We start from the raw sequence: 14,605 nt of genomic DNA, 5'->3' as shown, positions 1-14,605 counted from the left end.
TAGTATCCTGCTCTTTCCCTGTCATTTTTTTCCTTTATATATTTAAGTATTTTAGCATATCAATATGATCTCTTTCAGCTTGTTCTATTACCCCCAAGTTCTCAGAGATGATTTTTCCATTTGCTGTATTTGCTGACTCTCCTTCACAGTAGATAGCTTTTGTGTGTGTAATTTAATTGCTGTTTTTGAACTCATCTTCAGTGAGATTATTTTGCTCTGTGGGAGCCCTATGTGTTCTGGGCTGTGAAAATGGCCTCAGAGATCTGTTTTTGTATTTTTTCATGCTAATTGCTCCAAGGACTCATTAGAGGAATTTTTTTTAATTTATTGAAGTATTATTTCTTTATCTTTATGCAACTTTTTATTTTATTTTTAGGTTTTTGGCCATATTGCAAGGCATGCAGGGTCTTAGTTCTCAGACCCGTAGGGAAATCTTTTTGTGTTAATTTTTCAACTTGGGAATTCTTTGCCCCATAGAGAGTATAAATTTGGATGCCACCTCCATGGATAGTTCGAGTTTCCAGTTCTGGTCTTTCCCAAGGATCTTTTCTCCCACCCAGAGCCATAAACCAAAACAAGATTCACCGTCTGTTCCCTACATTGGTGGGTAGCTTATTTCCTGATGGGCAGCCTTTTCAGGGTTCTAGCTTATATAGCAATCTCAGTTCTATTTCTTCTTTTTAAAATATTCATTTACTTATTTGGCTGTGCCAGGTCTGAGTTGCAGCATCTGTGATCGTTAGTTGCGGCATGTGGGGTCTAGTTCCCTGACCAGTGAGGGAACCTTGGCCCCCTGCATCAGGAGCATGAAGTCTTGGCCACTGGACCAGCAGGGAAGTCCCCTGCTTCTTCTTAAGGCCATACCTCTTGACCCTGAGTGGGTGTTGAAGCTTCAGCCCCTATCGTTAGGCCCATGGTCAAGGTCAAAGCTCAACTCTGATTTCAAGTCCTCTCTGTACACCCAATACCTGGGTGTTTCCCCACCCTTTTTTCAAATCCTACTGTGGTCCGAACGTCCACTCTGAATTTCTCAGTGTTTTTTGGGGGAGGGGTGTCAGTGTTATTTCCATACACGATGTTGCCAGAATCGGAAAGTAGTGGTCATGCGGTTTAGCAGAGCCCCTTGAGGACTGGGGGAGGGGGCTGGAAAAATCGTTTTGGGGGTTATATCGGTTCAGAGGGACAGCTGAACATCTCTGCTTCAGAAATAAACAGAGACCACAGGGTGAGGAGAAGGGGAGAATAAAGGGCCTGGAGATGTGAAGGAAGGTCAAGGCTTATAAAGCCAGGAATGGGGAGAAATCCCAGGGGAGAAACAGGACCTTGAAAATAGTGGTTGGTTGGGCTCTGATTGAACTTTGTTCTCTGTGCTGAGTGACACTGTGAGTCCCCCTCCCCTCACACAGCTTCATTGTTAGAGCTTATCTGGGGTGTGCTGGGTGGGCTGCAGGGAAGAAAACCTCCATGGGAAAGGAGACCAGAGAGGGGGATTTGGCCAGAAACAGTGGGCAGAGAAGGGAGGCCTTTGTTAACTTCTCCCCAGAGTCCCTGGAGCCTTTGAGGGGAGGCACTGGGTTCCCCTCTGGTACTAAAAGGCTAAAAGAAGGCTCAGGCTTTTTACTTCAGCTCTGGGTACCACTCCCCACTGGGCAAGGCCTGGGGAAGCTCACAGACAGCCCCACACTCAGAGCGACTCCCACAAACACAGGATCCATCCAAAGAGGTGGCAGCTCAATTATCCAGAAATCTGAGTGTTTTTTCTAAGCCTCTTCACCTATCTGGAACAGACCTGCAAACAAGGAAATGTAAAAAAATACATGCTGCCAGGTACATGTACTGATTTTTTTTTTTTAATATTTCACTTGATAGTAGAATTTATTGTACACATTTCTACTTTGGAAAATTGTCATTCTTTTCAGATTTTGGGTGTTTGTTTTGGCCACAGCACATGCCACACAAGATCTTAGTTCCCCTACTGGGAATCAAACTCAGATCCTAGGCCGTGAAAGGGAGCTAATCACTGGGCCACCAGGGAACTCCCTACATGTACTGAGCTTGTGCCCATTTTTCAAATGTCTTTGGGACATTTACTCGGGAGACTGAAAGTGAAAATCACCCAGTCATGTCTGACTCTTTGCGACCCCATGGACTGTAGCCCTCCAGGCTCCTCTGTCCATGGGATTCTCCAGGCAAGAATACTGCAGTGGGTTGCCATTCCCTTCTCCAGGGGATCTTCCCAACCCAGGGATCTAACCCAGGTCTCCCGAATTGCAGGCAGATTCTTTACCATCTGAGCCACGAGGGAAGCCCTCAGGAGACTAGTTATCTTTATTTTAGAATTAATAAAAGAGTGGAGAACTTAGGAATCAGTTCTGGTTTAATCTCTACTAGTTACTCAAACTTGAGCCTCAATTTCTGCATCTGAAACACACCCAAGTCACACAGCCAGTGGTGGCCGAGACCTGACTCCGCACTGCCAACGGCACTCAGGTATCCTGTGCGCTTAGCACAGGGCCAGCACATCAGGGGCCCAGGAAGTGTTTGCTGACTGCCCCGCTGAAGGACTCGGTGAGTTAATGAAGGTCTTGGAGAGGTCACACACGGGGGTGGGCACGGGGGACTGGTGTCCACTCACCGGTGAGAGAGTGAAGTGCAGGGTGGAGCACTTGCTCGCAGTTAGTCACCCCAAGGCCCACCTCCGCCCCCCACCAAAGTCAACCCTCAGGACAAGTGAGACCCCTGGAAACAGAATTTGAAGACCTGTCTTCCTTGCATATATTTTCACACATAATCAGGAGCTGAGAGAGGCAGCAAAAGTCAGTGGGTCCACGGCCCAGGGGGACAGACACCCAGCTGTTAAGCCTTTTATCCCCGGAGGATGGGTCAGTTCTTATCTTGCCTCTGGAAGCTCAAGGGGAGGGTGGACAGTCCCCTAGGAGACAGAATAGGCTGGCGCCCGCTCTGGTGCCAGACACCTGGGGTCGTGTCTCTGCCGGGGTGGAGGGAGTGCCGGGGGGTCTGGAGGGTGGTCACCCCTTGTCTGAGGGCTGTGCCCAGGGCCCGGGCAGTGGACACAGTGACAAGGGCCAACACGAGCAATGACAGTGGGCAAAAGCTCAAACGAGGGGAAAATAGCTTTTTAAAAATATATATGTATGTATTTATTATTTATTTATTTGGCTCGTAGTTGTGGCACATGGGACCTAGTTCCTTGACCAGGGCCTTGGAGTCTTAGCTGAGGGACCACAAGGGAAGTTCCAGAAGAAAGACATTTCTTACTTTCTGTGTTATTTCGGCTTTGGTGTGGGGCCAGAAGGCCCTCCGAGGGAAACTTGAAAAATTCTTCTGGAAAGCTCTGGAATGTGTCTTCCTGGCCAGCAGAGGGCGTTCTCAGCAACACCGACTCCCCTCCCCACCCACCCGCACCCCCCACCCTCACAATGGATACCCGAGGCTGGGGACCCAGGAGACGCGTCCCCAGGGTGCACCTGCGCTCGGCAGGGGCTCCCTGGGCAAAGCTCTCTCCTCCCTTCACCCTGTGCTCCTGGCTGCTGGCCCCTCTTACCCAGCACCCTGTGACCACTCCTCTCACTCCAATATTCCTTCTCTCCTGTGGCAACAGCCGGCCCCAACTCCTACCTGGACACAGAACTGTCCAGAATAAAGGCTGCCTTCCTAGGCCCTGTAGTGGGATGTGGCCGGTGGGATGTGAGCTGGAGTAAGGGCCTGGGTGAGCCTTCTTGTTGTTCATTCGCTCAGTCGTGTCCAACTCTTTGCGACCCCATGGGCTGCATCACACCAGCTTCCCTGTCCTTCACCATCTCCTGGAGCCTGCTCAAACTCATGTCCACTGAGTCGGTGATACCATCCAACCATCTCATCCTCTGTTGGCCCCTTCTCCTCCTGCCCTCAATCTTTCCCAGCATCAGGGTCTTTTCCAGTGAGTTGACTCTGCATCAGATGGCCAAAGTATTGGAGTTTCAGCTTCAGCATCAGTCCTTCCAATGCATATTCAGGATTGATATCCTTTAAGATTTACTGGTTTGATCTCCTTGCAGTCCAAGGGATTCTCAAGAGTCTTCTCCAACACCACAGTTCAAAAGCATCAGTTCTTTGGTGCTCAGCCTTCTTTATGGTCCAGCTCTCACATCCATACATGACTACTGGAAAAAACTGTAGCTTTGACTAGACGGACAATAATAGAATGGGAAAGACTAGAGATCTCTTCAACAAAATTAGAGATACCAAGGGAACATTTCATGCAAAGATGGGCACAATAAAGGACAGAAACAGTATGGGCCTAACAGAAGCAGGAGATACTAAGAAGAGGTGGCAACCTTCCTGGCTCTGCCCTAAAAAGGAAGGGGCAAGCCTGTGCCCCGCCTGAGCCCTTTCCTCCTCCTGCTGGCACATGGCTAATGGGCAGGCACTCTGGGCCATGTGCAGGAGACAGGACCCCAGCGAGGAAGAATACGTGTTAGAAGCGGCCTAGCCCGGGATCTCCCGGGTGGTCCAGTGGTGAAGACGGCTCGCTTCCCCTGGCGAGGGCACTGAGATCCCACGTGTTATGGGGCATGGCAAAAAACAACAACAGCAAACATGTGGGCTGGCTCATGATGGCTTCAGAGTGGAAGTCCCCTTCCACTTGGACTTGGAAGGAAATGGAACATATCCTAAGCAATTCTGAGCCTCTGTTACAGCCTATTGGACGCAGCTGCCCCCTGGCTTCCACCTCCACCCCTGACCTCGGACCTCCTCTCCAATCACTGACCTCCTTCCCAACAAACCCAATGGCTTCTTCCCAGCTGTCATCCCACCTGACCCCTGGACTGAGCTCGGCCACCTCCAGGTCCTCCCTCTGGGCTCACCCTTAGCTTCTGGATGCCAGGCACCTCCCCTGTCTCTGATGTTCCTCTCCATGTCCTTTGAGGACCCTTATTCCTGTGCTTGTCCCTGACATGTTGGTTTTCCCAAATGCCGTCTCGGGTCATTTTGGGGATAAGGGCTAGACTGACTTTCTAAATGGAAGGGTTAAGCAGGGGATACTGTTATGGCAACTCACTCCAGTATTCTTGCCTGGGAAATCCCATGGACAGAGGAGCCTGGCGAGCTACAGTCCCTGGGGTTGCAATGAATTGGACTCGACTTAGCACGTAAACCACCACTGTCTACCAGACTCCAAGTCAGGTATTTTCTCCTGGTTGGACATTGCCCATGCCACACGCTGAACTCGTGCAAATGTATGTGGGCCACTGTTCCACTCATGACGGCGGGCTGGGCCTCTCCCTCTGCCCCACCAGTTATCTTCGTCATTTTCCCAAACTGGGCTCCTTAGAGTCATCTCTATGGGGCTCACGATTGGCCCTCACCCTTCTGCTCATCTGTGTCCTGGCACACACACAACTCCTTTTCCAAACCAGCGGCCTGGACTGGTGGTGCCCCTGCCTGGGAGAGCTGCCTGAACCAGGGGCTGCCCTGGCCGTGCTGGGTCGGGGCTCCGTGGGGCCCTGGAGATGCAGAGTACTGTGATTCACTCCCCACTGAGCTCATCTGGGGCCCTGGGGACCCTGCCTGCAGCAGGAAGACTACCGGGCAGACTCAAGACCCCAAGAAAGGCACCGATGTCCCTCCAGCGAGGACAGAGCTGCCCCTTTAATGGTGAGAGCTGGTGTTTACTGACGGAGCTGTTGCTGGGGCTAAGCACTCACCCATTGCATCCTCCTCTCAGCCCCCGAGGTGGGTTCTTCATCCCCACCTTGCAGCTGAGAGAGCTAAGGCTCAGGAAGGCAAGCAGCTAGTCCAAAGGGTTAGGTTGTTAAGCAGTAGCCCTGTCTGGCTCCAAAGAGTGCGCGCTTACCCTCACCCACTTCCTTGTCCTCCCTGCCTGGTAACTCTGGAGGGTTTATCAGATTCCACCTGGGCACCGCTGCTGGGCAGATCTCACGCACAACGGGAGAACTGGTGACTCCTCTAGTTGAATCCCCAGCACTGGCTTCTCGCTTCTACATCTGCCTGGATCCTCAGGTGCCCTCGAGCCATCTGACCTGAAGGTTCACACATCTCGAGCTCTCTCTATATCTTGAACTCCCGTGTCCCTCCCCTGTAGCTGGCAGTGCCTCCCCTTTCCCTGGGGCTCTGCCCCTGTTCTCATCACCTTCTTGCCGTCCCCAGCTCATCACCCGCTAGCAGCTCTCCTCCCCTGCCCTCAGCCCTCCTAGCAGCTGTCCTCCACTGCCCTCAGCCCTCCGTTGTCCTGCCTTTGGGTTGTTCTTTTCTGTTTAAATCTTTCCCCGGAGGAAATTGCTCCAGACCCCTTCACCCAAAGCTCCTGTTCGGAATCCTTTAGTGAGTCCCTATTTTCTACAGAATAAAGCCTATACCCTCCTTAGCATGGCCTCTGTGAGCGAGTTCCCTGCTCTCACCTCACTCCACACACTGGAGGACCCCTGCCCCACTGCCCTGGGCTGGACAGTGCTAGATGCCCATATCCTCCTTCTTCTGTTTTTTAAATTTTATTTATTTATTTTTAATTGAAGGATAATTGCTTTGCAGAATTTTGTTGGTTTCTGCCAAACATCAACACGGATCAGCCATAGGTGTACATATGTCCCCTCCCTTTTGAACCTCCCTCCCGCCTCCCTGCCCGTCCCACCCCTCGAGGTTGTAACAGAGCCCCGGTTTGAGTTCCCTGAGTCACAGGGCAAATTCTCATGGACCATTTTACATTCGATAATGTATGTTTCCATGTTATCCTCTCATTACATCCCTCCTTCTTCCTTAATAATAGAACCCTGTGTTTATCTGCTCCCTCAATAAAGACTGCATCTCTGTTTCCCTTGCAGCTATTTGTGGCCACGTGACAAAATTCTGGCCAATAAAGTGTCAACAAAAGTGTTACATAAATCCTCCCATATGTGGACTTGACAAGGAGCTGACTTAGCTGAGAGGAATGCCTTGGGGATCTTTCCCCTTCCTGCTACCTGGAATGCTGATGTGCTGGCTGGAGCTCCAGCAGCCTTTTTGATCCGTAAAGTGACCTTGAGGATGAAGGCTATTACTAGAATAGTGGAGAAGAAAAGTAGAGAGAACCTGGGTTCCTTATGGCCATAGGGCTGTCACACTTACTTGCAACTTACTTTGTGTGAAAAAGGGATGGACACGTCTCATTTAAGCCACTATTCTTTCAGGCATTCTGTTATATGTAAGCAGTCCTAATTTTAATCGGTACAACCAGAGAGCACTGTGTGTGCACAATCGCACTTCTGCGCCTTTACACGTGTGGCTTCTCCTTCCCGGAGTGCTTTTCTTTCTCCTACTGCTGTTTAAAGTCTAGTGATCTTTCAGGGATCAATTTTTAATATCTGTTGTTTTGCAAAATCACCCATTCCTGTGCATAAGAGCTCCCCACTGAACCCATGGTCTTCACAGCCCTCACTCTGGCCTTCTTGTAGCACTTCTTTAAGTACCAGGGTGAGCTTGAGTTGACTAAAGCTCAGATATTAGGCTTTCTTCATCCTCTGGTCACTTGGAAAAAAAGAACAGTGCTTGGCACTTAATAGTTTGTGACCCCATGGACTACAGCACACCAGGCCTTCCTGCCCGTCACCAACCCCCAGAGTTCACCCAAACTCATGTCCACTGAGTCGGCGATGCCATCCAACCGTCTCATCCTCTGTTGCCCCCTTCTCCTCCTGCCTTCAATCTTTCCTAGCATCAGGGGCTTTTGTAACAAGTCAGCTCTTCGCATCAGGTGGCCAAAATATTGGAGCTTCAGCTTCAACATCAGTCCTTCCAATGAATATTCAGGGTTGATTTCCTTTAGAATAGGCTGGTTTGATCTCCTTGCAGTCCAAGGGACTCTCAAGAGTCTTCTCCAACACCACAGTTCAAAAGCATCAATTCTTTAGCCCTCAGCCTTCTTTATAGTCCAACTCTCACATCCATACATGACTACTGGAAAAACCATAGCTTTAACTAGATGGACCTTTGTTGCCAAAGCAATGTCTCTGCTTTTTAGTCTGCTGCCTAGGTTGGTCATAGCTTTTCTTCCAAGGAGCAAGCATCTTTTAATTTCAAGGCTGCAGTCACCATCTACAGTGATTTTGGAGCCCCCCCAAAATAAAGTCTGTAACTGTTTCCATTGTTTCCCCATCTATTTGTTGTGTAGTGATGGGACTGGATGCCATGATCTTAGTTTTCTGAATGTTGAGTTTTAAGCCAACCAAAATGGTATGGACCTAACAGAAGCACAAGATATTAAGAAGAGCTGGCAACAATACACAGAAGAACTGTACAAAAAAGATCTTCATGACCCAGATAATCACGATGGTGTGATCACTCACCTAGAGCCAGACATCCTGGAATGTGAAGTCAAGTGGGCCTAAGGAAGTATCACTATGAACAAAGCTAGTGGAGGTGATGGAATTCCAGTTGAACTATTCCAAATCCTGAAAGATGATGCTGTGAAAGTGTTGCACTCAATATGCCAGCAAATTTGGAAAAATCAGCAGTGGCCACAGGACTGGAAAAGGTCAGTTTTCATTCCAATCCCAAAGAAAGGCAATACCAAAGAATGCTCAAACTACTGCACAATTGCACTCATCTCACACGCTAGCAAAGTAATGCTCAAAATTCTCTTAGCCAGGCTTCAACAGTATGTGATCCGTGAACTTCCAGATGTTCAAGCTGGATTTCGAAAATGCAAAGGAACCAGAGATCAAATTGCCACATCCATTGGATCATCAAAAAAGCCAGAGAGTTCCAGAAACATCTACTTTTGCTTTATTGACTATGCCAAAGCCTTTGACTGTGTGGATCACAACAAACTGTGGAAAATTCTTCAAGAGATGGGAATACCAGACCACCTGACCTGCCTCTTGAGAAACCTGTATGCAGGTCAGGAAGCAACAGTTAGAACTGGACATGGAACAAGACTGGTTCCAAATTGGGAAAGGAGTATGTCAAGGCTGCTTATTTAACTTCTATGCAGAGTACATCACGGAAAATGCCAGGCTGGATGAAGCACAAGCTGGAATCAAGATTGCCAGGAGAAATATCAATAACCTCAGATATGCAGATGACACCACCCTTATGGCAGAAACTGAAGAAGAACTAAAGAGCCTCTTGATGAAAGCGAAAGAGGAGAGTGAAAAAGTTGGCACTTAGTAAGTGTTCAATAAATATCTGTTGAATACATACACAGACATAAATGACATCCTCAGGGCAGTGCCATAGTCTTCCCAGCACAGACACCCTGAAGATGTGTGTATGATGCGTGGGGCACAGGGCAAAGGGAGACAGGAAACCAAAAGAGGAGAGGGTGTGCCCCACCTTGCCCCCGCCTCTGAGCTGCCGCTGCCCCCTCAGCCACGCCTCATCCCTGGCTCCCCTCTCCGGCCAGCTCCACACCCACAGGGTGGAGGGGGCCCAGGGCAGGGGAAGCTGCAGCAGAATCAGGACCCAGGAAGGTCTGGACAGGGCAGCAGTGTGGAAGTAAGAGCACAGACTTAACTAGGGGCTGACGACTTTGCTGGCAACCCTAGCCTTCCTCTCTGACCTCTGGACCTCTGGGTGGGGGTCCACCTACTCACCAAAAGGATGTGGTGGACTCCAAAGAATTTCTAGGAGGCTCATAGACGGGAAGCAAGTGGGCAGAGAGAGCCAGGGCCTGGGAACAAAGCTGAGAGCCTTTGTGGTCCCAACCATTTCCTTCCAGCGTATTAGATCCACGGTCAGTTCCATGTCTCTCCACCAGGCGGCAGTGCTAGCCAAGCTCTCTGATTTTAGGGCAGACTTTTTTCCAAGGGCGTGTGGATGCTTCCTCCACTGTTCATCCTTTCACTGAGAATCAAGAGTCTGGTATTCACCCAGGAGTGGAATCGCTGGGTTGTGAGGTCGGCTGATGGACAATTTTTAAAGAAACGGCCACACTGCACTGTTTGGCACTGACAAATCCTTGCTGATTACCTACCGTGTAGACAGCCCTGATTATTCTAAGGGCTGGTCTCCGGCCTGGCAGCCCCCTTGTCTCTGAGATTTCCACATGTCAGGTAACAGCTGAGCACAGGCAAGGGGTCTCAGGGGCTCCAACAGCAGACACAGAGGCTCGGCTGCCTAGCAGAGTCTCAGATTGGCTGGATTCCCACTGGCTTCCCATTTCTGCTCAGTGGCAGGCTGGTGTGAACCCTAGGCAAGACCCCAGCTCTCTTGGCTGTGTGATGGGGACTGACACATCTGTCCAGAAGCTTCTCGGAGCATTTGAGGCATCTTAGGAGATGACCCAGGAACAGCCCTTTGTAATGATGAGGGTCTGGGCAAACAGATGATTGATTGCCAGTGAATGGACCCTGGCGGGGGGAGGGAGAGTCTGTGGGGAGCTTCAAGGTGAGGGAGGAGGGGCAGAGTCCTCAGCCCCTCTGACTTCTAGTCCTGGGAGCGCCCCTCCTGGCTTTGAGGATGCCACTGGACTTTGTGGGCTCACCCCTCCTGCAGTACCAATTATAGCCAGCAGGGGCCACCTCAGAGGACACCCTCCTCTTAGAGGGCCTGTCTCTGTTCAAGTAGCTAAGTCCAGTCGGACTCTGTGACCCCATGGATTGCAGCACTTCAGACTCCTCTGTCCCTCACTATCTCCTGGAGTTTGCTCAGATTCATGTTTATTGAGTTGATGATAGTATATAATCATCTTCTGCCTCCCCTTTCTCCTTTTGCCTTCAGTCTTTCCCAGCATCAGGGTCTTTTCCAATGAGTCAGTTATTCGCATCAGGTGGCCAAAGTACTGGAGCTTCAGCTTCAGCATCAGTCCTTCCAATGAATATTCAAGGTTGATTTCCTTTAGGATTGACTGGTTTGATCTCCTTGCATTCCAAGGGACTCTCAAGAGTCTTCTCCAGCACTACAATTTGAAGGCATCAATTATTGGGTACTCAGCCTTCTTCATGGTCCAACTCTCACATCCATACAAAACTACTGGAAAAATCATAGCTTTGACTATATCCTTTGCCAGCAAAGTGAGGTCTCTGCTTTTTAATACACTATCTAGGTTTGTCATAGCTTTCCTTCCAAGGAACAAAAGTCTTTTTTTTTCATGGCTGCAGTTATGGTCCTCAGTGATTTTGGAGCCCAAGAAAATAAAATCTGTCACTGCTTCCACTTTTCCCCCTTCTATTTTCCATGAAGTAATGGGACTAGATGCCATGATCTTAGTTTTTTGAACATTTGAGTTTTAATCCAGCTTTTTCACTCTCCTCTTTCACCATCATCAAGAGGCTCTTTAGTTCCTCTTCACTTTCTGCCATTAGAGTGGTATCATCTGCATATCTGAGGTTGTTGATATTTCTCCTGGCAATCTTGATTTTGGCTTGTGATTCATCCAGCCCAGGATTTCACATGATGTACTCTGCCCAGAAGTTAAATAAGCAGGGTGACAATATACAGCCTTATGGTATTCCTTTCCCAATTTGTAACCAGTTCATTGTCCCTTGTCCCATTCTAACTGTTGCTTCTTGACCCACATATAGGTTTCTCGGGAAACAGGTAAGGTGGTCTGGTGTTCCCTGTCTTTAAGAATCTTCCCGTTTGATGTGCACAGTCAAAGGCTTTAACATAGTCAATGAAGCAGAAGTTTTACTGAAACTCTCTTGCTTTTTCTATGATCCAATGGATGTTGGCAATTTGATCTCTGGTTCCTCTGCCTGTTCTAAACCCAGTTTGTATATCTGAAAGTTCTTGGTTCACATACTGCTCAAGTTCATGGACCTTGAACTTTCCAGGCTCCTATGCAATATTGTTCTTTATGGCAACGGACCTTACTTTCACCACCAGACACATCTACAAATGAGTGTCATTTCTGCTTTGCCCCAGCCACATCATTCTTTCTGGAGCTATTAGTAATTGCCCTCTGCTCTTCCCCAGTAGCATATTGGACACATTCCAACCTGGGAGGAGGGGGGGTGCATCTTCTGTTGTCATGACTTTTTGCCTTTTCATACTGTTATGGGATTCTTGCAGCAAGAATACTACAGTGGTTTGCCATTCTCTCCTCCAGTGGACCACGTTTTGTCAGAACTCTTCACAGTGACCCGTTCGTCTTGGGTGGCCCTGCATGGCATGGCTCATAGCTTCTCCAAGTAACTCAAGCCCCTTTGCCAGGAGAAGATTGCAGTCCATGAAGGGGCCAGTCAATGTCTTCCTGAAACAAGTATTTACAACAGCCTTGCAGCCAGGCAGGTGTCCTGGAGGGAAGGGTGCAGTCTCCATCGTGGGGGGCCTCCACTTCACACTCAGGCAACCAGTCAGCAGCTATCCATGAGTCCCTACTACTGTCCACGAGATGGGGAAGATGTTAGTAGCAACTGAGTGCTCAGAGGGACCACGGCCTGGTGGAGGATCATGGAGCCTGCACAGCATGGTGGATAAGGCACCAGACAGCTGGGGCCGCACCCTGGCCTTTTGCTTCTGATTCTGAACAAGTTGCTTCACCTCCTTGTGCCTCCGTTTCCCCATTTGTAAAGTGAGAATGATTACCATAAGTAGAATGTTTTCAAGAAGTTGCCATGAGGATTAGCAAGTTAATACAGTACTGGACTTAGTAGTGTTTGTTATTAATAAATAAATAAACTGGAGGTGGGACTTCCCTGGTGGTTCAGTGGTTAAGAATCTGCCCGCCAGTGCAGGAGACATGAATTCTGTCTCTGGTCCAGGAAGATTCCACATGCCGCGGGGCAACTAAGCGCGTGCCTCAACTATCGAGACTGTGCTCTAGAGCTCCAGCTCTGCAACAAAAGAAGCCACCGCGATGAGAAGCCTGAGCCCCACAACGACGAGTAGCCCGTGCTCACTGCAGCTCGAGAAAGCCGACTCACAGCAACAAAGACCCCTTGCAGCCGAAGATTAAAATTAGAAAAAATAAAAATTATTCAAACAAAAAACCTGGGGAATGTGTGATGGGAGGGAAGGCCTCAGAACCCCAGGCCCTGGATTTGAATTCTCAGAACGCCCACCCCACCGAGGTCCTGAAGAGGAGGCCATACCACCTCAGCCTGCTGGCACTGGGCGAGCTAACATCCACAGCCTCTCCAGTAATTTTCCAGATGGGCTGAGGCTCAAGGCCTGATTTCCCTGATAAGATACCAAAACTATCTCTTTTATAGGAATGTGGTTTATCAAAAAGGTGCCCTTGGCTCCAGCTTACCCAAGGCAAACAGCCAGCCCTACAGGCGGGGTCAGGGTGGGGGTGGGGGGGAAGGCAGCCTCTGACTCCAGCCCTAAGGCAGGATTTCTCCGACTCGGCCAGCAGGACCACCGGGCACCGACTCACTATGATTGCTCCTGACTTCTCATCAGTTTGCCTTTGTCCTTAAAGACGGTCTCTAGAGAGCCTGGCAGGGGGCTTGATGTGGAAGAGATGGTCCAGAGTCACAGCAACACCTTCTGAAGTCAACCGAGGCCAAGCAGCTGTTACCAGGACCAAAATCATGGCACGCTGGGGCTGGCAGGGACCCACACACCAGCGCACCCTGGTCTTCCGTCCTACACACGGGGACACAGAGGCCTGCGGAGAGAAAGAGAGGTAAAACTAACACAGGAGACAGAACCCGGGTCTCTAGACACCCATCCTTTCCCCTCCTCACCCCGAGTCAAACTGCCCAGCCAACAGCACCACTATCCCCAGGGACATGCATGGGGCATATCCACCCCTTCAGCTGAGTTCCAAGCAGTCAATGATCAGAGGGCTTGCCTGGTGGTCCAGGGGCTAAGACTCCAAGTTCCCAACTCAGGGGGCCCGGGTTCAACTCCTGGTGAGGGAATTAGATCCCACATGCTGCAACCAAGACCCGGAGCAGCCAAATAAATAAATATTGAAAACAAAACCAAAGCAGAGTAGCCACTGCTGATGGCCTCGGTCTAGGGTCTTGGGAGGGCCTTAGCCTGGAGGTCAAGGGCCAAGATACCCACAAGCATCCGAACTCACCTAGGGCCTGTCGCCTACAGTGGGCTCTACAGAACCGCCTTGTTAGAAAGGCTGAATCCCACACCTGCCCCGAGCTTCTGACTCAATCTGCATCTTAATAAGATCCCCAGCAGGTTCCCGTGTTGCCATCTGAGAAGTACTAGGTTAGAGCAAGCCACTTTCCCTGCCACCAGCCTCAGTTTCTCTAACAGGACCGAAAGGGGCAAAAGATCTCTGACACCTCTTGCCATCACTAACACTCTGGGAGCCTGGCCTTGGGCACGACCCCCTGCGGGACTCTGTGTTCCACGGGGGATTCTGGGCAGTGGAATTCCAGCTCCAGCAAGCCTGGGGCGCAATCGACACCTCTGCTTGGCTCTTCTCTCAGCCAGAGACCCGGGCCTGGGGCAGCTTTGAAGGTCCTGGAATGCAGTTAATTCATTTCAGCCCACTTCACCAACACTGATTAAACAAGCGCCGCCTGTATACTGAGGTCAGCAGCAGTGAATCTCTCGCTACCCTGGGCTGTACATTAGAATCAGCTGTGGCGCTTGTGCTTTTATTATTTTGGTTTTTGTTTATTTTATTTTACTTTTTTTTTTTTGCCTCACTGTACGGAATGTGGGATCTTAGTTCCCTGACAAGGGATCAAAC

General features: G+C 49.8%; 1 long non-coding RNA gene across 2 annotated transcripts; it reads right to left on the bottom strand.

The window, feature by feature from the left end:
• Positions 1-11,431: 11,431 nt before the first annotated feature.
• LOC123328387 lies at positions 11,432-14,432 on the bottom strand. Of its 2 annotated transcripts, none has more exons than XR_006543173.1 (3): positions 13,973-14,432; positions 13,319-13,552; positions 11,432-12,877 (listed from the first exon to the last, which is right to left on the bottom strand). It is a non-coding gene; the product is annotated as an uncharacterized LOC123328387 (long non-coding RNA). The 2 variants fall into 2 exon arrangements; XR_006543174.1 differs by having other exon boundaries at positions 11,432-12,773.
• Positions 14,433-14,605: the final 173 nt, after the last annotated feature.

This window comes from Bubalus bubalis, chromosome 12 (assembly GCF_019923935.1).
Source record: "Bubalus bubalis isolate 160015118507 breed Murrah chromosome 12, NDDB_SH_1, whole genome shotgun sequence".
Classification (NCBI taxonomy): Eukaryota; Metazoa; Chordata; class Mammalia; order Artiodactyla; family Bovidae; genus Bubalus; species Bubalus bubalis.
This window is presented reverse-complemented; position numbering and strand designations above follow the sequence as displayed.